The sequence below is a fragment of the Schistocerca serialis genome, chromosome 4 (assembly GCF_023864345.2).
Source record: "Schistocerca serialis cubense isolate TAMUIC-IGC-003099 chromosome 4, iqSchSeri2.2, whole genome shotgun sequence".
Classification (NCBI taxonomy): Eukaryota; Metazoa; Arthropoda; class Insecta; order Orthoptera; family Acrididae; genus Schistocerca; species Schistocerca serialis.
The window spans coordinates 785,653,787-785,677,667 of record NC_064641.1 but is presented as its reverse complement, the minus strand read 5'-3'; the positions used below and the strand labels follow the sequence as shown (position 1 = coordinate 785,677,667).

At 42.8% G+C, this 23,881-nt stretch overlaps 1 protein-coding gene across 1 annotated transcript in view; it reads left to right on the top strand.

Moving 5' to 3' along the window:
* LOC126474765 (protein-L-histidine N-pros-methyltransferase-like) overlaps nucleotides 1–23,881 on the top strand; it is a 479,354-nt gene that overhangs the window by 307,550 nt on the left and 147,923 nt on the right. The gene's annotated exons all lie outside the window — the stretch shown is intronic.

Below are 23,881 nucleotides of genomic sequence, written 5' to 3'. Positions count from 1 at the left end.
TCAGTTCTCAGCTGTATATTACAATAATATGCATTTAACAACTAGCATCCGAATCTAAAAAGAAAGGTCAATTAACGTTAAAAGTTTCTTAAGAATATAGTTTTCCCGCTCAGAAACAAGCGAAAATACTTACAGAAACAGTAATATTTTAAAGGTGTGGTTAATTTTAACTCCCGAACGAGGTAGCGTAGTGGTTAGCTCACTGGACTCACATTCTGAAGGACGACGGTTCAAACCCGCGTCTAGCTATCGTGATTTAGGTTCTCCGTGGCTTCCCAAAATGGCTTCAGGCAACTGCCAGGACAGTTGCTTTGTCCATTGCACTCAGGTCTTCGAAGGAATCACTTGGGAATTCACGACATCCAGAAACAGAAGGCCCCAGTATGCCAGTGTCGGTCATTTCTGAGAGGTGCATATGGGGCCTGAAGATGGCATATTGAATTGCCGAAACTGGTAGCGAAAATAAAATAAAATTACTTCTTACTTTGCACGGCTGCTTGGCGAATTTAGTTATTAAATATTAGTGATCGTGCCTCAAATGCATTTAGATTTAAGCACAATCACTGTTATTAATCAATTAATCATCCGCTCGCACTGACAACGTAACAACGCTTCATCGAGCAGTTCCAGTGTCACAGTTTTGGGATCCGTGAGGGTGGCAGCAATCTAAAGGCGAGAACAGTGGGTTCAAAATGTTTCTAGTTGTGCCGACTTTTAACGATTAATACATGGGTGGCGGGAGGGGTCACGACCGTGAACTTACCGCGCCCATACTAAAGATAGTGTACTGGGGGCTCATAACATACTAACTTATAAATTAATAATAGGATCGATGAATATGGGTCCCGAGGAGCCGCCCTAAAATGTCAGTATTGGCTCTTGGACAAAAGCGTTTGACGGCCACTGCTCTCAAGCAATGACCGGTAGCAGTTGCTTCTGTGTTCAGTCAGATGGAAGTGTTTCGTGTAGACAGTGAGCGAAATGTATTATTTCCTTCCCACGATTCGTAGCGCTAAATTTTTGAATCTACAGCTGTGTTTCGAGAACAAGGTGTATGAAGCTCAGAAATATACGTGCTGATGACTTCTTCCACCGCATGTGTTTACACTGAGCAAGCAGACACAGATAAATTTTCATTATATAGATAGCACCCAACGCATTATAATCTAATGGTCTGCACCTTTAGCTACAAAAACGAAATACCAGATTCAATAGCACCTACGGCAAAAAATAGCCTTTAGATTTTCGTGCCATGCCCTTAACTGACATATAGTAAACTGCCCAAAAGATGAAGGATCGAGATGCACAAGACAGTGGAGGGTGTTCAACAGATACAGAGAAGTAAAAATAAATAATAGAATAGAATATAATTCCCTTGAGTTTCTTGTGTAGGTCCGGTTACCAGGAGGAAGGTAAATAAAACTACCGGTCTACTTATACCACAATGGATTGTCGGAGGTCTCGATGTTATGAAACTGGTAAATATTGCGAGATATATGGACAGTATGCAGCTGTATGTTGAAGGAAATCGTGAAAATACAAATGAAAAGAAAGAGAGCAGTGAAAAATAATTAATTCACTTAGTTAGATGTGAAACAGAACTTTCTTAAATTTATATCTGTGGAGAACTATATAATATAGAATCAAAAGATGGATGTGGTAACATGTAGACATAACAAACTGGAAAATAGAGAAAGGGGAGTATTAAAACTGTTAAAAATAAAGTTGACGGGTAAAATAGCGCAGAAGAGAAGTGGAAAGGAAGCCGTGGGCAAGAAATGTAGGAAGATTAGAGGTTGCCGCCCCGTCGACGACGAGAAGGAACAGAAGCTGTGAATATTGATAGGAAATCGGCCACACACTTTGCAAAGGAACCGTTTCGATGGTTTCCCTTAATCGATTTTGGGAAACCAAAGAAAATCCAGGTCTGTAAGACCAGACCGTTGCTTTTAACTGCCATACTCCCGAATTTGTTTCTAGTGCCCTATACCTGTGACACATTGGTTTTGGAGTTGATTGGCGGAGTAGGTTAGTTGTACAGTGCGAAGGAATTCTGGACAGGCCACCGGGGGGGAGTAACTAAAGCGAATCCTGCAGCAGAAGACGAGCACTGAAATGCTACTATGCAGTACAGATTATCGACGAATCCGAGTCCAGCTGTTGCGTAGCGACGAGAAAGATGGGCTGAATAAGCATAAATAGGGAACTCCATCAAAATCGTTGGAAGAGTGTTGAGAAATTAAATGTATTTTGACCGTTTAGGACATAAGATTTATAACTATAACGGTAAAGAAGAAGGTCTTTGAACTGATTTTGGTTCATGTTATATTCACGTGACTATTTTGTTTTCGTTTTGCTGTCAGTTTTCTTCGATACCCAAAGATACATACAAAGAAGTCTCCTTCCCCGTGGCGCATGAAGATGGAGAGTGATTCTCAACCGATACCTTCGCTGATTTTGCTAAGATGGCGTGGCGCTTTTCCTACGCTTACTCGAATCTACATTAAAATGGTTATTGACGCTCTTGGAAGACAGATTGCCTTGAATCAAAACAGATTTTCTGAAAAGTAGAAATAAATTCGGAGCACTATGTGGGACTAATATTTTCAGTTTACTCACGATCGCCCATTTTCAATATTTAATCACAACTCCCAGTATATAATTATAAGAACGCGATCAATTATATTAAACATAAAAGGCATTAAATGTGCTATGCCTTCGCAAAAGTATTATTTAGCAATCAATTATTCCTCACCACAATTCAGTAGAAAGCCACATTCTCCCGTCATTTATACCTCACTCATCAGTTCCTCTATGCTCATAAATCGTTTGCAAATTTTTTACTATTTTAATCACTAGGAATTACTCGTCATTTATTCCACCTTTGTACACATGTTTCAGTAAATGCCAATGTCTGAGTCTTCCAGAATCTCATCTTCGTAAATTCAATATCCAAAAATTTTCAAGCTTACCGGCTTTTTCCTTTTTTTCTTTTTTTTTCCTCGCTCTTCCACCTTCTTCCAGCTGTCCGCTTCACGTGCACACAACAGAAAATATACGCGTATAGGCTAAGTATTTTACCGTATAATATTCAGTCTCCTTGACCACGAGGCAATTCTCTGGGACGGCCCACGGCTGTGCGTCTGAGAAGGACCGTATTTTGTTGTATTGAATCTTTAATATTGGCACCAGGGATTTTTATACACTCTCTGCCTTAGTTCGTAATGTGAATGAGAACACCTAATACCATTAGACATAAACACGTATTCTGTGTATGCTCCCCTAAAGGGACGTATTAGATCATAGCCATTTGGCTTTTAGTACCACAGTTCCTCCAACACTATAATAGCTGCAGTGCCATTAATTTTGTTGCCGTAGAACGTTAATGCTAATGTGTGTCTATCCTATCGTCCGAATCAGGTGCCAGGAATGCAAGCCTCAAGGAGTCTGAAGTATATCTGATACGGTTCCAATCTGCATAAAAAAACGCTGACCGGACGTCAACTGTAATGCAAAAACTTTCCTCAGCATTTTATTTTGCCTTTTCTCTTGCAGAACGTTATATCTTCAACACTTTTAACGATACATGAAAAATATTTAACTTCTGCTTGATTGTTATCATCTGCTTTAGTCCTGACCCACTGATTAATATACCAACATAAAAAGGATTAGTCTGAAGCACAGTATTCTTAGCGTCACATTTGTTTTTAATACTTGTCCAGTTTGTTACTGCATCAACAGACAGTGACTTATCAGGTTTACTATATGTTTCAAAGTTATATACAGTTCGACCATTATATTTCCTCCACGGAATAGTAGTTGAGTCAAATCCCTGACAACTAAATTGACCAACAGAACAAAAAACCAGTTCAAGTTGCAAATATTTTATTTTTCATTCGATGACATAACAAAGTCGAGAATGGAATTTGTTACATTGTTTTGAAAATGGCTCTCGACCCGCAACTAGTCATCGAATGAAAAATAAAATATTTGCGACTTGGACTGGTATTTTGTTCTATTGATTAACAGAAGTTGCTGACCCAAGTTACTCCAGCATGCTGGAAGTTCGTGAATTGACAAAGTTTTTTTCTGACATGAATCGATCCTTTTCCATAGCGCCAGCTTCCTAAAAATATTTATTGCCGGCCGCTGTGACCGAGCGGTTCTCGGCGCTTCAGTCTGGAACCGCGCTGCTACTACGGTCGTAGGTTCGAATCCTGCCTCGGGCACAGATGTGTGTGATGTCCTTAGGTTAGTTAGGTTTAAGTAGTTCTAAGTCTAGGGGACTGATGGCCTCAGATGTCTCATAGTGCTTAAGGCCATTTGAACCATATTCTGACAAAAAATTATTTCATGCCTGACCGTCGTTTGTCATTCTCTCTATTCTAAACTTAATACGATGTACTTAGGTTACTACTTCATTAATAATAACTTTTTGATACTTATTCTTAAAGAACACTAGCTCGTCCTTGATATTGTAATGTCTGAATGCCGGCAACTGAATAGCGAATCAAACTTGCCCTCCCCCCCTGCAGTTTTACCACCGAAATTAAATTCAACATTAGTGCTGTATGGGACATATCGTCGGATGAAGCGACGTCCTTTGACTCATAGGTTAAAGGGATAGACAGATCGTAGGCATAAAATGATTATTGCGACACGTCCAGGGAAGATCAGTCATTGGAAGACACAGTTCGTTGAGACATTTTATGTTGAATTTAATTACGGTGGTAAAACTGCCGGGGTGGAGGGCAAGTTTGATTCATATGCTGTTCAGTTGCCGGCATTCGGACATTACAATATTAAGGAGGAGCTAAGGAAAAAGAGTAAAACACGTAAATAAACGATTCAGGTGATTATTAGGTGTAACCCGTGGCTGTCGCTTGGCGTTGGACGCTGTATGGATCTACGTAATTTGATTTACAGCGGCCATCGCGCTTGTGTGTGTGTGTGTGTGTGTGTGTGTGTGTGTGTGTGTTCATGCGTCCCGCGCACTTTCGTTCGTGACAGTCTATTGGGGCGTATTCCGCTGCATAGCGTACACGTTCCCGCGATTTGTCGCCTTTCGAAAAGATATGTTGGGTCACGCGTTTTGCATTCCTTCGTACTGTCTTTGATGTCCTTTTACCTTCCACAGTGTGAGATGCTCACACGTCTGGCACATAAGAGTGCTTGTACATTTTTTTTCGCCCTAACAATCTGTTAGTGCGCTTTTATCTCTGGAGCTCCTGCTTAATCTTTCAGCTACGTTCGTTTACAGCGAGTTTCACCCGGCCTATGAGAACATACCGCGCGCTCCCCGCAGCCGATTTCGCCAATGCGCGGTAGTGTGCTGGCAGCAGATTCGGAGGGATCTGATTGGAATTGTAATACCGTAAGAAATTTTCATCTTCTTAGTTTGAATGAGGAAGGCGGAAATGGGTGCTTCGGTACAGTTCTTGATCACCGGAAACATCGTCGCAGTGTGTAACGGAGTGAGCTTATGTTTCTGCTTTTATTGGCAAAGAGCATCAGTGGCCACATTCCTTTTAACTATGAAGTTTACTTTGTCAGTGCTCACACAGAAATTATAGCAGCCTCGTATAATATTAACCCCTAGGGTGCTTCGATGCAGCCTTCGGCCGAGAAATATACTTACGTTATTGATAATGACTGGTCTATTGAATCGGTGTAGCCTTTGAAGAATTTGTGTGAGCATTAATTAATGAACTCTATAGTAATGGAGTGAGGGCGTGATAGACTGTTGTCAAAGCTGACAACCACCACAAGGAGCAATTGATAACTGGAACTCCAAAAAAACTCATTCTCCGTCACTGATATCAACATTTGCACTCGAAAAGGAAACTCTCAAGACCAATTTTACATAGCAAGCTTACCGTACAAGCATTACAAATGAACGAGGAAAACGAAGTATGCAGGAAATATGGCGGACAGTCATATACACACGCTCAAAATCTCGGTGAATAGACCGATGGTAACGCTTGTTAAAAATGCGTGCATTTACAAAATGTCCAGAAATGACACTTAGCAATGAACTTACTGAGCTGAACCAGTTAGTGAGTCTGAAGAGTCTTTTTCACCATGAAATGGAGGAACGGATAAACATCGAGTTTAATGCGAACTGTTACAAACGCCCGTGAATAGGCAGTCGAAATTGAGGCAAGTATACCTACCAAAAACAGTGGGCTGAAAATGTGTTTACTGATGGTTTAGACGCCAGAGCACATAATACTCCTCTCTCTCTCTCTCTCTCTCTCTCTCTCTCTCGCTTTCTTTCTCTGTCCCTTTTTTCTTTTTTTTCTCTTTTTCTCTTTTTTTAGCCCTCCAGTCCCCTTCCACACTTCCTCTCGCTAACACTCCAATTGTACTAACTGTCTCTTTGCAGTAGGTAGTTTCAAAAAGCTTGAGTTACACACTTGGCAATATAAGCAGCAAATTGGAAGGAGTATGTTGACTGACTCTGTGTGTTAATAAGCATTTCAAATCTCGTGTTGAATATGTAAGAAAGTGAAACATAAATTGTTAACTGCCTCTCCTCGACATAATTTTTCTTATTTCGTAAATCTATGTAAACGTAAATAATACGAAATTCGACAGTCCGTCTTATCACTGTAACATAGGTTAATTGTTTCATTTGAGTCACGAAGTGTGATAAACATGCTAAACTGTTAGAAATGTAAATGCAAGTCCGAAAGTTTTTCATCAAGGCATAACACGAATGTTTGGTGATCAAGCACAGGTAATTTGTTGCAATACTTTATTTCTCTCATTAAACCCTTTCTCGTTAAACCTAACAACTATGTCATTGTGTTAGTATTAGATGAAAAAGTAAAGCAGATTTGACCCCGTCATGACTATACAGTCCTTGAAAATGGAGCTGTAGCTCCGAAACGCTTTGAATGCACCTGTCTGGCGGTTCAGAATTAGGAGTTAATTCATGCTTCTCCCGTAGAAACACGGCGCCCCATTAGTATTCTAAAACGCGTATCTTGCTGTCTATGGCGAGTCGCATCTGTCATCTGTTTTGTTTCTGCTGTTGCTATTATACTGTAAATATGTTGTGACTGCGGACGGAATATTATTAATAAATGCGTCCTTAACCTAGAAATTACTTAAACCTGTACATACATAGTCTGCAAGTCACTGTATGATGCGTGACGGAAGGTACCCTGTACCACTGCTAGTCATTTCCTCCACTCGCAAATACAGTGAAAGTAAAACGTTGTTTCATACGCCTCCGCTCGAGCCCTAACGTCTCTAATGTTACCTTCATGGTCCTAACGCGATATGTACCTTGGCAGAAGTAGAACCGTTCTGTAGTCAGCCTCAGATGCCGGTTCTCTAAATATTCCCAGTAGTGCTCCTCGAAAACGACGTCGTCTTTCCCCCAGTGATTCCCATTTGAGTTCGCGAAGCTTTTCCGTAAAACTTGCATGTTGCTCGAACTTAACGGTAAGAAATCTAGCATCCTGCAGCTGAATTCCTTCGAGTTCTTTCTGCCAAGGAGCACACTAATAATACTGTACTCGACCACTAAGAGCTGGTTTTTCCTATTCTGCCGCATTAACTTGCATCTTTTTACAGTTAGAGTTAGCTGCCATTCACCACATCAACTAGAAATTTTATCTAAGTCATCTTGTATCCTACTAATTTCACTCAACGACACCACCTTCCCGTACACCATATCGTCATCATGAACAAACAGCCGCAGATTGCTGCATACCATATCCGCCAGATTATTTATATATATAGAAAGCAACAGCGGTCCTATCACACTTTCTTGTCGCTGATGAACACTCGCCATCGAGGACAACATACTTGGTTCTCTTAGTTAAGAAGTTACAGTTACGGCCAGCCCACGAAGTAATGTCTATTAACAACATGAACAGAGATGTAGCTAATGTATACGCAATTTCGAATGCAGGTAACATACAACTGTAGAATGAAATGACGACATTGGAAATTTGTGCTGGACTGGGAAACAAACTCGGATTTTACGCTTGTCGCGAGCGATCGCCTTAAGCACGTCCGCTATTCGTGCACGGCTGCATGCATATCCGAAGGAACATTCCATCGTGATTCTTACATACACAGACACTGCAATATCGTATTTAGCGCCAATGCCAGCCAAGCGACTTTCCATTACATATCTCCCATGTACTGAAAACACAGTATGTGTACGAGTGCAAATTAATGACACAAGGACGAATAATTTTACGGACGTTTGGAACTGGATGTGAAGTGCGCACGGTTAGCCGAAATTGTTAACGTGACCGCTGGCGACAAGCCGGAAATCTGGGCTCGAGTCGCGGTCTGCCACAAATTTTTAATGTCGTCATTCCATTCTACAATTGAAGGTTGCCCATATTCGCAATTGCGAATTCATTTCCTGTATTTCGTAACAGCTGTAATTGCCGCAGACCACTGCATCGTACTTGTTACAAACAAAGGCACTGCAGTGTCGTTTGAAGTAGAGGCCTTCAGAACCCTGCTTGCTGTACTTTATTGTGTGCGGATATGTATGAGGCCTCCTTCTGCCAGAAATAGTTTTTCAAATGATATATCTGTAGTGTTCTTCGGTACGTCTTTCCCAGGCTACTGTTCATCGCATTCCGGCCGTCCATGTATTGAGGATGCTGTACTCGTCTGCGGCTCAACACCTGTCTGGCGGCACAGAATTCGCAGTTAATTCACGCTTCTCCCGAATAAACACGGCTCGCCACCGGGATCGTAAAATCCGCATCTTGCCATTTATGGCGAGTAGCATCTGTCGTGTATTTGGTTCTTGCTGTTGTTATGTTTTGAGACGCTGAGAACGATACTGTCGGAACATTCATTTTCCATTTCTTTGGAACAGTTCCGCATTGACAGTTTTATATTCTTTGTTGACAATGACGTAAGTCGCTCGTTTAACCCATCGTAAATTGATCGGCGTTCGGCAACTTGTTTTCTCGATTTGGGTGTTACGGGCTTCGAACTTGACAGAGAAATCTGGGAGACTCTTGTGCTAGTTCTGTAGACATCCCGTTGCAACTTCTTGTTATTGTATCTTCCAAGCGCGTTTCCACTGGCAACTGAGGAAAAAAAATCCGATTGTACAGTGAAGTGCTGCCTCACAGCCACTTGGGTAAGACACACAGTTTATGTCGTCGTTGTCGTTGTTGTTATTATTGTGGTCTTCAGTTGGAACACTTATTTAATGCATCGCTCTACGCTAATCTATCTTGACCAAGTCTCTACATCTCTATGCAACTACTGTAACTTACATCCGTATGAACCTGCCTACTGTAGTTAAGTCATAGTCTATCTCTACAATTTTTAATTCTCCCATTTTCCTCTATTACCAAATTAACTATTTCTTGATGGCTAAGGATGAGACCTATCAAGCTATCCATTCTTTTAGTCAGTTTGGAGCATATGGATCTTTTCTTGCCTACTGGATTCACTACCTATTCATTTGTTATCCCATCTACCTATTTAATTTCCAGCGTTTCACATTTCAAAATATTTTATGTCCTTTTTGTCTGCTCTGTTTATCGTCAGTGCTTCAGTTTCAGATAAAGTTTCTCTCAAGACAATACTTTCAGAAAACCCATCTGAATAGTTACATTTACATTCGCAATTTTCAGAAAGCTTTCCTCTCTCTTGCTTTACTGTATTTTATATCCTCTTCTGCCATCGTCAGATGTTTCGATAGCCAAATAAATCGTTTAGTAATGTTAGTTCTCCTTTCCTTATCTAATTCCGTCAGCATGACTTCTTGAATTCGTAGGGTATTTCCCTTTGCATTCAATGAATGGCTGGCTCTGAGCACTATGGGACTTAACATCTGAGGCCATCAGTCCGCTAGAACTTAGAACTACTTAAACCTAACTAACCTAAGGACATCACACACATCGATGCCAGAGGCAGGATTCGAACCTGCGACCGTAGCAGACCCGCGGTTCCGGACTGAAGCGCTTAGAACCGCTCGGCCACCGCGGCCGGCGCATTCAATGAATGTAATCTTCTACAATGTAGTTACTATGCTGGGATTGTAAGTGTTACAGACATGAACTGTTTTACATGTGACTTTGTAGGCATACATCTACATAATTACTCTACGGTTCACAATTAAGAGCCTGGCAGAGGGTTAATCAAACCACCTTCAAGCTATTTCTCGGCCGTTCCACTCTCGAACAGGGCGCAGAAGATCGCGTTGCGAGTTTTCATTTCTCTTATTTTATCATGATGATAGTTTATCCCTATGTAGGTGGGCTTCAACAAAAACTTTTCACATGCTGTGGAGAAAGCTGGTGATAGAAATCACATGAGAAGATCCTGCCGCAACAAAAAACGCCTTTGTTTTAAAGATTGACACCCCAGTTCGCGTGTCATCTCCGTGGCACTCTCTCTCCTATTTGAGCCGTCCTTCTTTAGAATTTTTTGATGTCCTCCGTCAATCTTATCTGATGCGGATCCCACACCACCCAGTAATACTCCAGAAGAGGGCGGACAAGCGTAGTGTAGGAGTCTCTTTAGTAGACCCGTTGCATTTTGTAATTAATCTGCCAATGAATCGCAGTCTTTGGTTTGCTTTTCTCACAAGATTATATGTGTGACCGTTCCAATTTAAGTTGTTCGTATTGTAATCCCGAAGTATTTCGTTGAATTTACAGTGTTTACATTGTGTGTTTTATCCTGGAACCAAAATTTAGCAGATTATTTTTAGTACTCTTGTGGATGACTTCACATTTTTTCATTATTTAGAGCCAACCGCCAATTTTCGCACCATACAGATACATTGTCTAAATAGTTCTGCAATTTGTTTTGATCATCTGATGACTTTATAAGCGGTAAATGACTGCATCATCTGCAAGCAACCTAAGAGGGCTGCTCAGATTGTCTCCTAAGTAGTATATGTAGATAAGGAACGGCAGAGGGCGTATAACACTCGCCGGATAGCACGTCTGTTTTACTCGATGATTTTCCGTCGATTAATACGTACTGTAACCTTTCTGACGCAATATCACAGATCCAGTTGCGCAACTGAGACGATACTTCATAGGCATGCAATGTGATTAGAAGTCGCTTTCGAGGAACGGTTCAAAAGTCTTCTGGAAATGTAAAAACATGGACTCAGTTTGACAGCTCCCATCGACTGTATTCCTAACGTTGTTGAAATATCTTGTTAGCATTTACGGCTTTAGCTGCTCCGTGTGTTATAAATAAATTAAAAGCCATTGGCATCACAGTTAACTTCCCATATTTAATAGTGTAGTGGGCCCTAGCCAACTTAGTCTAGTAAATTTCAGAACCTGTCAACGAGAACAACGGATTCGCGATCTGACTCCTACTTCTGCGCGGAGACAAGGACATTTTTCGGAGACAACAGGGGGGTAGACAATTACAGAATGTCAGTGTTCTCCTTTGATACAGCAGAGTACAAATGGACCCCTCTCTTGTCCCGCAATTTCTAGTAGAAGCGCGGAACATTTACATGCGATGTGTAGTAACACAGCGGAGAACGTGAATGTAAAGAGCACATGTTTCACCAGACACTGACCGTCACCACATTTGGTTGCTATATGCGTTCATTCTGTTTCGTATTTCATTTTATTACCGTAACTGTAACTGCGTACTGTTTGCGTCTTTCTTCATATACAGTAGACCCTCGTTGATCCTACCTCGGATAGTCCGACTTCTCGCTTAGTCCAACCATCTCATTTCCGGCGTTTTTTTACATGATTCGCCGTTTGCCATATTAATCAGTAGCCAGTTAACCGTTGCCAGATGTGCCAGTTCGATCGGTTTTAATATGAAATAAATTGTTGCTACTTCGATCTAGAAATACAAATTGTTTTGTAAATTGGTAACAGAGTTCTTCCTTCATATTAAAGTATATAAAACTAAATTATATCATCAACTTAACGTAAACGTCTGGCGTTGTCTGTAATGGAGTCTTTTCAAAACATTACCGGTGATTTGGGGGTTGGCATAAGAACTGTTAAACTCTGGAGAAAAAAAATAGGAAAGTTCTTGAAAGTTATACAATGATCATTGTCATGACATTCTAGAGAGTGTTTTGTGGGTGTCCTTTGAGCAGGTGAGAAGAAAAGGAACGCTGTTGACTGGGTCAATCATAAAACAAGAGGCACTGATTTTGTATGAAAACTTAAATTGAGACAATGAAAATGAGAAATTTACAGCTGGCAAAGGCTGGCTACATCAGTTGAAAAAGAAATGTCATTCGAAATGTAATTATTTCCGGAGAGAAGCTATCTGCTGGCGAAACAACTACCCTACCAGTGAATTTGTTCCGAAATTTGAAAACTTTGTTAAAAGTCAGTCTGGCCACTGATCAGATGTATAACATTAACGAGTCTAGCTTTGACTACAAAATGCTCCATACAATAACTGTTGCTGCACAAAAGGAGTCTGTAACAGGTGTAAAACTTGCCAAAGATAGTATAACTATTGTTCTCTGTAATAAGGCTAATGACAGTCGCAAGATACTGTATTGTTATGTTACGGGTCAATAAAAGTGTTCTGATAAGCCGACCATTTTTGCGTTCCGACCCGCAGAGGAGGTCTTTGTGAGGTTCAAATGTATCAGTTATATTAATGCGTGGTGTCTGATCTTTCGGACACCTCCGAAAGAACAGGCATCGCGCATTCATATAACTGATTCGCTTTGAAGGGCAATGACTCCACCACCTTCAGTGCCGATGCTCAGTTGCATCCGACCTCGTGCCGGAAGGTCAAACTAGTGAGATTGGAGGACATGGACAGAAACTGCTGATACGTGGCGTTAGCTGGCGTTAAACATTTGTCCGAATGGTGCACTGGTTAACGCAACTGCCTAGCACGTAGGATATTCCTTTTTCGAATCCCGATCCGACACACATTTTCACTTGTCGCCGCTGATTCCGCGTAAAGTCCCGATGCAGCTGGTGTGAACAAATGGTTCAAATGGCTCTGAGCACTATGCGACTTAACTTCTGAGGTCATCAGTCGCCTAGAACGTAGAACTAATTAAACCTAACTAACCTAAGGACATCACACACATCCATGCCCGAGGCAGGATTCGAACCTGCGACCGTAGCGGTCGCTCGGTTCCAGACTGTAGTGCCTAGAACCGCACGGCCACTCCGGCCGGCTGGTGTGAACAGTCCTTTCCCTTCTCTTCCACCTTCAGTTTACATAACACGTACTGCATCAGAAATACAAGCGTCATGAAATCACCTTCACTACAGTTTTCACAGTCAAAAGTGTAACATCTGGAATTGTTCTTTATTGTCCTTAGTTACATCATTAAATCCTCTATCAAATAAAATACAGTCTTCAAAAACTGATGTGAAAATATAATGCGACAATAACCACTACAGTTTCGATCTACATCATGATGAGTATGTGCCAAGCAAGATCGTAAGAGATGGAAAAGAGCCACCGTGGTACAACAACCGAGTTAGAAAACTGCTGCGGAAGCAAAGGGAACTTCACAGCAAACATAAACATAGCCAAAGCCTTGCAGACAAACAAAAATTACGCGAAGCGAAATGTAGTGTGAGGAGGGCTATGCGAGAGGCGTTCAATGAATTCGAAAGTAAAGTTCTATGTACTGACTTGGCAGAAAATCCTAAGAAATTTTGGTCTTATGTCAAAGCGGTAGGTGGATCAAAACAAAATGTCCAGACACTCTGTGACCAAAATGGTACTGAAACGGAGGATGACAGACTAAAGGCCGAAATACTAAATGTCTTTTTCCAAAGCTGTTTCACAGAGGAAGACTGCACTGTAGTTCCTTCTCTAGATTGTCGCACAGATGACAAAATGATAGATATCGAAATAGACGACAGAGGGATAGAGAAACAATTAAAATCGCTCAAAAGAGGAAAGGCAGCTGGACCTGATGGGATACCAGTTCGATTTTACACAGAGTACGCGAAGGAACTTGCCCCCTTCTTGCAGCGGTGTACCGTAGGTCTCTAGAAGAGCGTAGCGTTCCAAAGGATTGGAAAAGGGCACAGGTCATCCCCGTTTTTAAGAAGGGACGTCGAACAGATGTGCAGAACTATAGACGTATATCTCTAACGTCGATCACTTGCAGAATTTTGGAACACGTATTATGTTCTAGTATAATGACTTTTCTGGAGACTAGAAATCTACTCTGTAGGAATCAGCATGGGTTTTGAAAAAGACGATCGTGTGAAACCCAGATCGCGCTATTCGTCCACGAGACTCAGAGGGCCATAGACACGGGTTCCCAGGTAGATGCCGTGTTGCTTGACTTCCGCAAGGCGTTCGGTACAGTTCCCCACAGTCGATTACTGAACAAAGTAAGAGCATACGGACTATCAGACCAATTGTGTGATTGGATTGAAGAGTTCCTAGATAACAGAACGGAGCATGTCATTCTCAATGGAGAGAAGTCTTCCGGAGTAAGAGTGATTTCAGATGTGCCGCAGGGGAGTGTCATAGGACCGTTGCTATTCACAATATACATAAATGACCTGGTGGATGTCATCGGAAGTTCACTGAGGCTTTTTGCAGATGATGCTGTGGTGTATCGAGAGGTTGCAACAATGGAAAATTGTACTAAAATGCAGGAGGATCAGCAGCGAATTGACGCATGGTGCAGGGAATGGCAATTGAATCTCAATGTAGACAGGTGTAATGTGCTTCGAATACATAGAAAGATAGATCCCTTATCATTTAGCTACAATATAGCAGGTAAGCAACTGGAAGTAGTTAATTCCATAAATTATCTGGGAGTACGCATTAGGAGTGATTTAAAATGAAATGATCATATAAGGTTGATCGTCGGTAAAGCAGATGCCAGACTGAGATTCATTGGAAGAATCCTAAGGAAATGCAATCCGAAAACAAAGGAAGTAGGTTACAGTACGCTTGTTCGCCCACTGCTTGAATACTGCTCAGCAGTGTGGGATCCGTACCAGATAGGGTTGATAGAAGAGATAGAGAAGACCCAACGGAGAGCAGCACGCCTCGTTACAGGATCATTTAGTAATCGCGAAAGCGTTACGGAGATGATAGATAAACTCCAGTGGAAGACTCTGCAGGAGAGACGCTCAGTAGCTCGGTACGGGCTTTTGTTAAAGTTTCGAGAACATACCTTCACCGAAGAGTAAAGCAGTATATTGCTCCCTCCTACGTATATCTCGCGAAGAGACCGTGAGGATAAAACCAGAGAGATTAGAGCCCACACAGAAGCATACCGACAGTCCTTCTTTCCACGAACAATACGAGACTGGAATAGAACGGAGAACCGATAGAGGTACTCAGGCTACCCTCCGCCACATACCGTCAGGTGGCTTGCGGAGTATGGATGTAGATGATTCTTTTATCGATGTTTAATGGCATGAAATAAACCGACAAAGGACATGAAGAATGCAAATAAAGTGCACTTAATTTGTTCCTGGGTATAATGATGCCAGAGAACGCGTACTGGGAGCGTTAAAATACACTGAGATGACAAAAGTCTTGAATAGCGTCCGTCCCCGGTAGCTGAGTGGTCTGCGCGGCAGAATGTCAATTCTAAGGGTCCGGGTTCGATTGCCGGCTGGATCGGAGATTTTCTCCGCTCAGCGACTGGGTGTTGTGTTGTCCTCATCATCATTATTTCATCCCCATCGACGCGCAAGTCGCCGAAGTGGCGTCAAATCGGAAGACTTGCACCCGGCGAACGGTCTACCCGACGGGAGGCCCTAGTCACACGACACTTTATTGAATAGCGATAGCCGGCCGGAGTGGCCGAGCAGTTTTAGGCGCTTCAGTCTGGAACCGCGTGACCTCTACAGTCGCAGGTTCGAATCCTGCCTCGGACAGATGCGTGGGACATTCCATTTCTGAAATCATTCAATAGTATGATACCCATAGTGCGAAGAGTGTGCCGAGAATACCAAATCACAGGCATTGCCTCTCACCACGGACAATTCAGTGGCCGACGGCCTTTACTTAGCGTTCGAGAGCAGCGGCGCTTGCATAGAGTTGTCAGTGCTAACAGACAAGCAAACTGCATGAAATAACCTCAGAAAGCAATTTGGAACGTACCGTGAACGCATCCATTACGACAGTGCGGCGAAATATGACTTTAATGGGCTGTGGCAGCAGACGACCGAGGAGATTGCCTTTGTTGACAATACGACTTGGGCTGCAGCGCCTATCCTGGGGTCTTGACCATATCGGCTGAACCCTAAACGACTGGAAAACGGTGGCCTGGTCAGATGAGTCGCGATTTCAGTTATTTAGAGCTGATGGTAAGGTTCGAGCGTGGCGCAGACCCCAGGAAGCCACGGATCCAGTTGTCAAGGCAACGTGCAAGCTGGTGGTGGCTGGATAATGCCGTGCGCTGTGTTTACATGGAATGTACTGGGTCCCTGGCCCAATTAGATCGATCGTTGAGTGGAAGTGGTTATGTTCGGCTACTTGCAGACCATGTTGAGCCATTCATGGACTTTATGTTCCCAAACAACGATGGAGTTTTTATGGAAGACAATGTGCCGTGTCATTGGGCCACAGTTGTTCACAGTTGCTTTGATGTACATCCTGGATAGTTCGAGCGAATGATTAGGCCATCCAGAGTGCCCGACACGAATCCTACACAACATTTATGGGACATAATCGAGGGGTCAGTTCGTGCACAAAATCCTTAAAATCCTGCACCGTCAACACTTTCGTAATTATGGGCGTTTATAGAGGCAGCAGCATTTCTCAGTGTATCTGCAGATGACCTCCAGCGACAAGTTGCTCCACTACGCCGAGCGTAAGGAGGTCCGACAGGATATTAGGAGGTATTCCATGACTACTCAGGATAGGTCTACAACAGCATCGTACACACTACTCCAGACGCGGTAAAGATGGCGTCCTGAGCTCTCACCAGTGATCTGTCTCCCCCCCCCCCTCTCTCTCTCTCTCTCTCACTCTCTCTCTCTCTGTACTCTCTCTAGGCGTTTGTGTGGCCCAGCTGGCAGCCGCGTCGCGTGTTTACAGCAGCAGCCCGGCACTGATGACACTTGCCGGCCAGCGAGGCAGCCACTAATTACATCTGGTGGCCGGGCAGCGCGCGTCCCCCCGCCGACCCGCCGCTGGAATCTAAATTACATTAGTCGTTACAAACCGCGCCACGCCGCAGTATTCTTTCACGTTCCGGCCTTCTCTGAATCGCGCTGCCGGTTTGGGAGCAAGGCGAGGGCCTTTCAGAGCCGCAGCAGCAGCCGCGCTAATGAGTGCTGGCAGATGCGTGTCCGGTCACAAAGCGGCGAGCACCTGCGCACTTGCTCCGAGCCAGCCACTGCCCGAGTGTCTGGCCATCAGCTCCGCGCCTCCACCACGCGTTACTACTGTAACAACAAACATTCGTTCCTAATGGACTGCTGCCACGGGGTACGACTGATTAATAATGAGGTGAATAGAACGGCGTTCCGCGGCGGCTACACTTTTGTTCGACCGACAACACGTTTCATATCTCGTGTTATCATCATCAGTTGGATTACTTTGCATTTTATTTTTTGCACTGAGTTAGCGTCGTGCACGTTTGATGTTATTTTCGACATCTGATGCTACGAAAAGGTTATGTAACGCTTTGCGCTACTTTACACTGAGGTGACAAAAGTAATGTGATAGCGACATGCACATATACAAATGGAAAAATTGGAAATTGGTGATAAGTTTCTAAGGTACCAAACTGCTGAGGTCATCGGTCCCTTGGCTTACACACTACTCAATCCACATCTGGATCTACATGGTTACTCTGCAATTCACACTTAAGTGCCTGGCGGAGGGTTCATCGAGCCATTTTCGTTCTACTATACCATTCCACTCTCGAATGGCGCGTGGGAAAAAGGAACACCTAAATCTTGCCGTTCGAGCTCTGCTTTCTCTTATTTTATTACGATGATCATTTCTCCCTACGTAGGTGGGTGTCAACAAAATATTTTAGCATTCGGAAGAGAAAGTTGGTGATTGAAATTTCGTAAATAGACCTCGCCGCAAAGAAAACCGCCTTTGTTTCAGTGTCTGCCACCCCAACTTGCGTATCATATCAGTGACACTCTCACCCCTATTGCGCGATAACAGATAACACGAAAAGCGCTGTCTCTCTTTGCACTTTTCCGATGTCCTCTGTCAATCCTACTTGGTAAAGATCCCACACCGCGCAGCAGTATTCCAGCAGAGGACGGACAAGTGTAATGTAGGCTGTCTCTTTAGTGGGTTTGTTGCATCTTCGAAGTGTTCTGCCAACAAAGCGCAGTCTTTGTTTCGCCTTCCCCAAAATATTATCTATGTGGTCTTTCCAATTTAAGTTGCTATCAATAAATAATGTGCAAAAAGATTTGCGTTGATCTCTTCATTAGTTTTTTCAAAAAAATTGTAAAATTCCGTTATTTTATAGGCTGACTGAGGAGAATGATCCTTTCACAGGGTCAGATGCTCTCACTTTATGAGGCACCGCGAAGAGGTTTGCAATTTAATCCGGGGCATTTCCGCAGAGACTGGTGATCAGGAACTTTGCGCCACCACATCTTTTCCCCTCTGCCATAAAGGCGTAGGGAAAGCAGCTAACAGCACGTGGCGTACTCAGGCGGTTACCCATCCAAGTGTCGGCCACGCCCAACGTTGCTTAACTTCGGTGATGTAACGAGAACCGGTGAATTCAATAAGGCAAGGTAGCAAAATGTCATTTACAACTTGTTAAGAAACCAGACTGGAGTTTTTAAGGGTCGAAGGATATAGTATAAGGGAAGTTATTGATCAGAAGAGAGTGAAACAAGGTAGTAGCTTTCCCCTATATTATTCGATCTATACATTGAGCAGGCAGTAAGAGAAACCAAGAAAAAAATTCGAAAAGGAATTAAAGTTCAGGGGGAAGTAATAAAAACATTGAGTTTTGCCGATGCCATTGCAATGTTGTCAAAGATAGCAAAGGACTTTGAAGATCGATTGAATGGAATGGATAGTATCTTGAAAAGTGGATATAAGAAGCACATCGATAACAGTAAAACAAGGTAACGGAATATAGTCGAATAAAATCGGACGACGCTAAGGTAGTTAGATTAGGTTCAAATGGTTCAAATAGCTCTGAGCGCTATGGGACTTAACATCTGAGGTCATCAGTCCCCTACAACTTAGAACTACTTAAACCTAACTAATCTAAGGACATCACACACATCCATGCCCGAGGCAGGATTGGAACCTGCGACCTTAGCAGTCTCGCGGTTCCGGACTGAAGCGCCTAGAACCGCTCGGCCACCGCGGCCGGCAGTTACATTAGGGAATGAGCCACTAAACGTAGTCGATGAGTTCTGCTACGTGTGCAACAAAGTAATTGACGATGGCCGAAGTAGAGAGGATGTAAAATTGAGATTTGGCAGTGGCAAGAAAAGCATTTCTGAAAAAAAGTTATTTGTTAACATGTAACATCAATTTAAGTGTTAGAAATCCTTTCTGAAGGTACGGAAGTGAAAGGTGGAAGATAAGCTGTTCAGACAAGAAAAGAACATAAGCTTTTGAAATGTGGTGTTGCAAAAGAATGCTGAAAATTGTTTGGATAGATGGAATGACATATGAGGAGGTTCTAAATCGAATTAGAGGAAAAAGAAATTTGTGACACATCTTGAATAAAAGAATCCGCTCGGTTGATAGAAACAACCTGAGGTCTTAAGAAATACTGTATGGTAATGGGATTTGTGGAGTTCTTGTGCCATGTCATAGACAGCATTTGACGCCGTTGTTAAGCGGATAAAGTAAAACTCTTCTTTGCTACTATTTAGTAATCTCTGTCTTCGATTGTAGAACTTTTCTTCGAAGGCGTGCTGAAAAGTAATGCCTCCGAATTTGTTTGTAAATACTCGTAAAGCTTTTTAAATAAAGGAAACGTTATTAACATTCTAAATCTCTATTCTTCATGTCTACATAAGTACTTCTCAACATAGTCACCCTGGGGGTGAACATATTTCCCCAAAGAGAGCCCAGTTGGTTGATACTGTCCCTATGGAATGTTTGACTTTTTTGACGAAGCCACAATCTCACCTTTGCTTGAGGTATCAGTGTCAAAGCGAAGCCCTCGCACGTGTTCTTTAAGATTTAGAAACAGATTAAAAACGGATGGGACCAATCGAGACTGTATGGAGGCTGATCGGTGACAGTGAACCCACGGCGTCGGATTGTTGCATCTGTCGCAGCGCTCGTGTGTGGTCTTGCATTGTCATGCTGAAGAAGAGGGTACTCCATGTCTGGACGATCTCTTCAAATTCAAAACTCAATTACAGCACGCTGTTTCTCACGCACATAATTACGGTACACACCACATGTCACACGCTACAATTCAGAGTCCTCTTGCGGCAGAGGGCTGCAAATTTGTTGGCATGAAGCATAAAGATGTAGAATGTTAACAACGTTTGTTTTATTTAAAGGGCTTTAAGAGTTTTCACATAACATATTCAGAGGCATTACTTTTCAGCACGTCCTCGTATTTATACACCATGTGATCAAAAGTATCCGGACACCCCCAAAAACGTTTTTCATATTAGGTGCATTGTGCTGCCACCTACTGCCAGGTACTACATAACAGCGACCTCAGTAGTCATTAGACATCGTGAGAGGGCAGAATGGGGCGCTCCGCGGAACTTAAGGACTTCGAACGTGGTCAGGTGATTGGGTGTCGCTTGTGCCATACCTCTGCACGCGAGATTTCCACACTCCTAAACATCTCTAGGTCCACTGTTTCCGATTTGATAGTGAAGTGGAAACGTGAAGGGACACGTACAGCACAAAAGAGTACCGGCCGACCTCGTCTGTTGGCTGACAGAGATCGCCTACAGTTGAAAGGGGTCGTAATGTGTAATAGGCAGACATATATCCAGACCATCACACAGGAATTCCTAACTGCATCAGGATCCACTGCAAGTACTATGACAGTTAGGCGGGAGGTGAGAAATCTTGGATTTCGTGGTCGAGCGGCTGCTCATAAGCCACACATCACGACGGTAAATGCCAAACGACGCCTCGTTTGCTGTAAGGAGCGTAAACATTGGACGACTGAACAGTGGAAAAACGTTGTGTGGAGTGACGAATCACGGTACATAATGTGGCGATCCGATGGCAGGGTGTGGATATGGCGAATGCCCGGTGAATGTCATCTGCCAGCGTGTGTAGTGCCAACAGTAAAATTTGGAGGCCGTGGTGATATGGTGTGGAGGGGGCTTTCACCCCTTGTTGTTTTGCGTGGCACTTTCACAGCACAGGCCTACATTGATGTTTTAAGCACCTTCTTGCTTCCCGCGGTTGAAGAGCAATTCGGGGATGACGATTGCATCTTTCAACACGATCAAGCAACTGTTCATAATGCACGGCCTGTGGCGTAGTGGTCGTACGACAATAACACCACTGTAGTGGACTGGCCTGCACAGTCCTGACCTGAATCCTACAGAACACCTTTGGGATGTTTTGGAACGCCGACTTCGTGCCAGGCCTCACCGACAGACATCGATACCTCTCCTCAGTGCAGCACTCCACAGAGAATGGGAGAATGGGCTGCCATTCCCCAAGAAACCTTCAAGCACCTGACTGAACGTATGCCTGCGAGAGTGGAAGCTATCATCAAGGCTAAGGATGGGCCATCACTATGCTGAATTCCAGCATTACCGATGGAGGTCGGCACGAAATTGTAAGTCTTTTCAGGCAGGTGTCCGGATACTTTTGATCACTTAGTATATGTTTTAGGCCTTTGTTTCTCAAATGTCTTTTAATTGTATTTTATCCTATTTTGTAACCCTACCTACAACATGTACATCAAATACGAAACTTCGTTGCATATTAAAACTGTGTGCCGGACCGAGACTCGAACTCGGGACCTTTGCCTTTCGCAGGTTAGTGCTCTAGCATCTGAATTACCCCTAGCACGACTCACGCCCCGTCCTCACAGCTTTACTTCTGCTAGTACCTCGTCTCCTACCTTCCAAACTTTACAGAAGCTCTCCTGCGAACCTTGCAGAACTAGCACTCCTGAAAGAAAAGATATTGCGACATGGCTTAGCCACAGCCTGGGGAATGTGTCCAGAATGAAATTTTAATCTGCGAGGAAGTTTCGTATCAGCGCACTCTCCGCTGCAGAGTGAAAATCTCATTCTGGATACATCAGATATGTTCTTCTTTCATGACTACGTGTAGTCTTGGATGACAGCACAAATTTATCATTGCACATGACTGAACGAATGCGCAATAAATAACATAGACTAGCTCCAGTAACGCTGAAAACCAAAGAACTAACTTGGAAGCAAAGTAACGATCATATATGGTTAATCGCACCCTTATTTATCCAATTAACATTTTTTCAATGAATTCCAATTTGTTTCTAATACCACTTTTGTTTCGGTATAATTTGGGAACGGTTTTCTCATATACAGTTGAGCTCTGTTAAATAGGAGTTACTTTCATACAAGCCCCTGTTATTCTACGAGTATATGAATTTCCTCCAGCTGTGCTATTTGTTTAAGCGTGCAAGGAGCCAAATCTGCAAAATGGGGTTGAACGGGTTCACCGTTCAACGATTTTATCCATTCCAATCAAGGACTTGATAGTGGGTACACTGACGGGAAGAAAGTATGTTTTTTCTGAGCTGTTTGTAACTCTTTTATATCAGTTACTTCCTCTTTTATATCAGTTACTTCAGAAATTTGCACGAGAAATTTCCATTTTCAACTTCATCAGAAGATATTCAGAAAGAGATAACAAAAAATCGTTTTCGCTGTTAGGCTGGAAGTAAAGTTAATGAGTTACATCAAAAGTGGCATAGCACAATACGATCACGTCGGCAATAGCGGCATCTTTCTTGCCGACAGTTGCTCATACCCAGAAATATAATGCATTTCAAAGATAACTATCCGATTTCACAAGATTATGCCATCTACATGGGTTAAGGCAAAAACTTGGAGTGAATTTTAACGTAATCAAAGATCTACAAAGTTTCTGTTTCTAAAAGATTTTATAGGGATATATCATCACAAGCATATTCAATCTTGAGTGTTTTCTGGAATTACTTTAACTATCAATGTTTTCACCTAAGTTACACAAATATTCAGTCTACCCTCTACCGACGCATGTCTAATATACAGACGATAGTTAAACTCGTCTCATACTTTAGCGAATATGACTGGAGTAACTGCATTCGCTGGTATTGCTATCCAACGGCGCAGTTCATCAAAAGTTGCAAGGTAAGGCACATAGATGGAGTGTTTCACAGCTCTAACCGCCTCCCCCAATCCCCCCCCCCCAATCCTCCCCCTCCCCCCCCCCCCCAAAAAAAAAGAAAATTACTTTTATTGTTGCGCTGCCGCCACCTTGACTTGACACACAATGCATAATGAACAAGCAAATCCCTACATGGATCGGCAAATTGAAGGTGGGGCCACGGTAAACTTTTACTTTCGGTGCGTAAACAAATATTGGCCCCAACTTTCTGTCTTCGATTATGTATAAGATATAGAGTTTCATATCAACTTTCTGAAACGCTCTGCATCAAGAACCCGTTCACGAGGCTTTTACGGTCTTTGCTATCTCGCAAATCTTCGCTCGGCGTAGGCGAACCCAATAATGTGCGGCTGATCGTCTATTAAACTGTGACCGCCTCGCTAATTGTCATCATTCTCTCTCTCTCTCTTACGACCACAATAATAATAAAAAAATCATTACTGACCGAACACTTAGCAGGACAAGCTATATGACAGAGCAGAAAGCACCCAACACATTTTCAATTTTTCTCTAATTTATTTGACTGTTTTTCCCTACAACATGAAGTATTCTTCTCCCTTCATCGAGAAAAGACGCTGGTAATTTTCGATACTCTTTGTAAAGTGTAGCCTCGTAAATCAAACTAGATTTT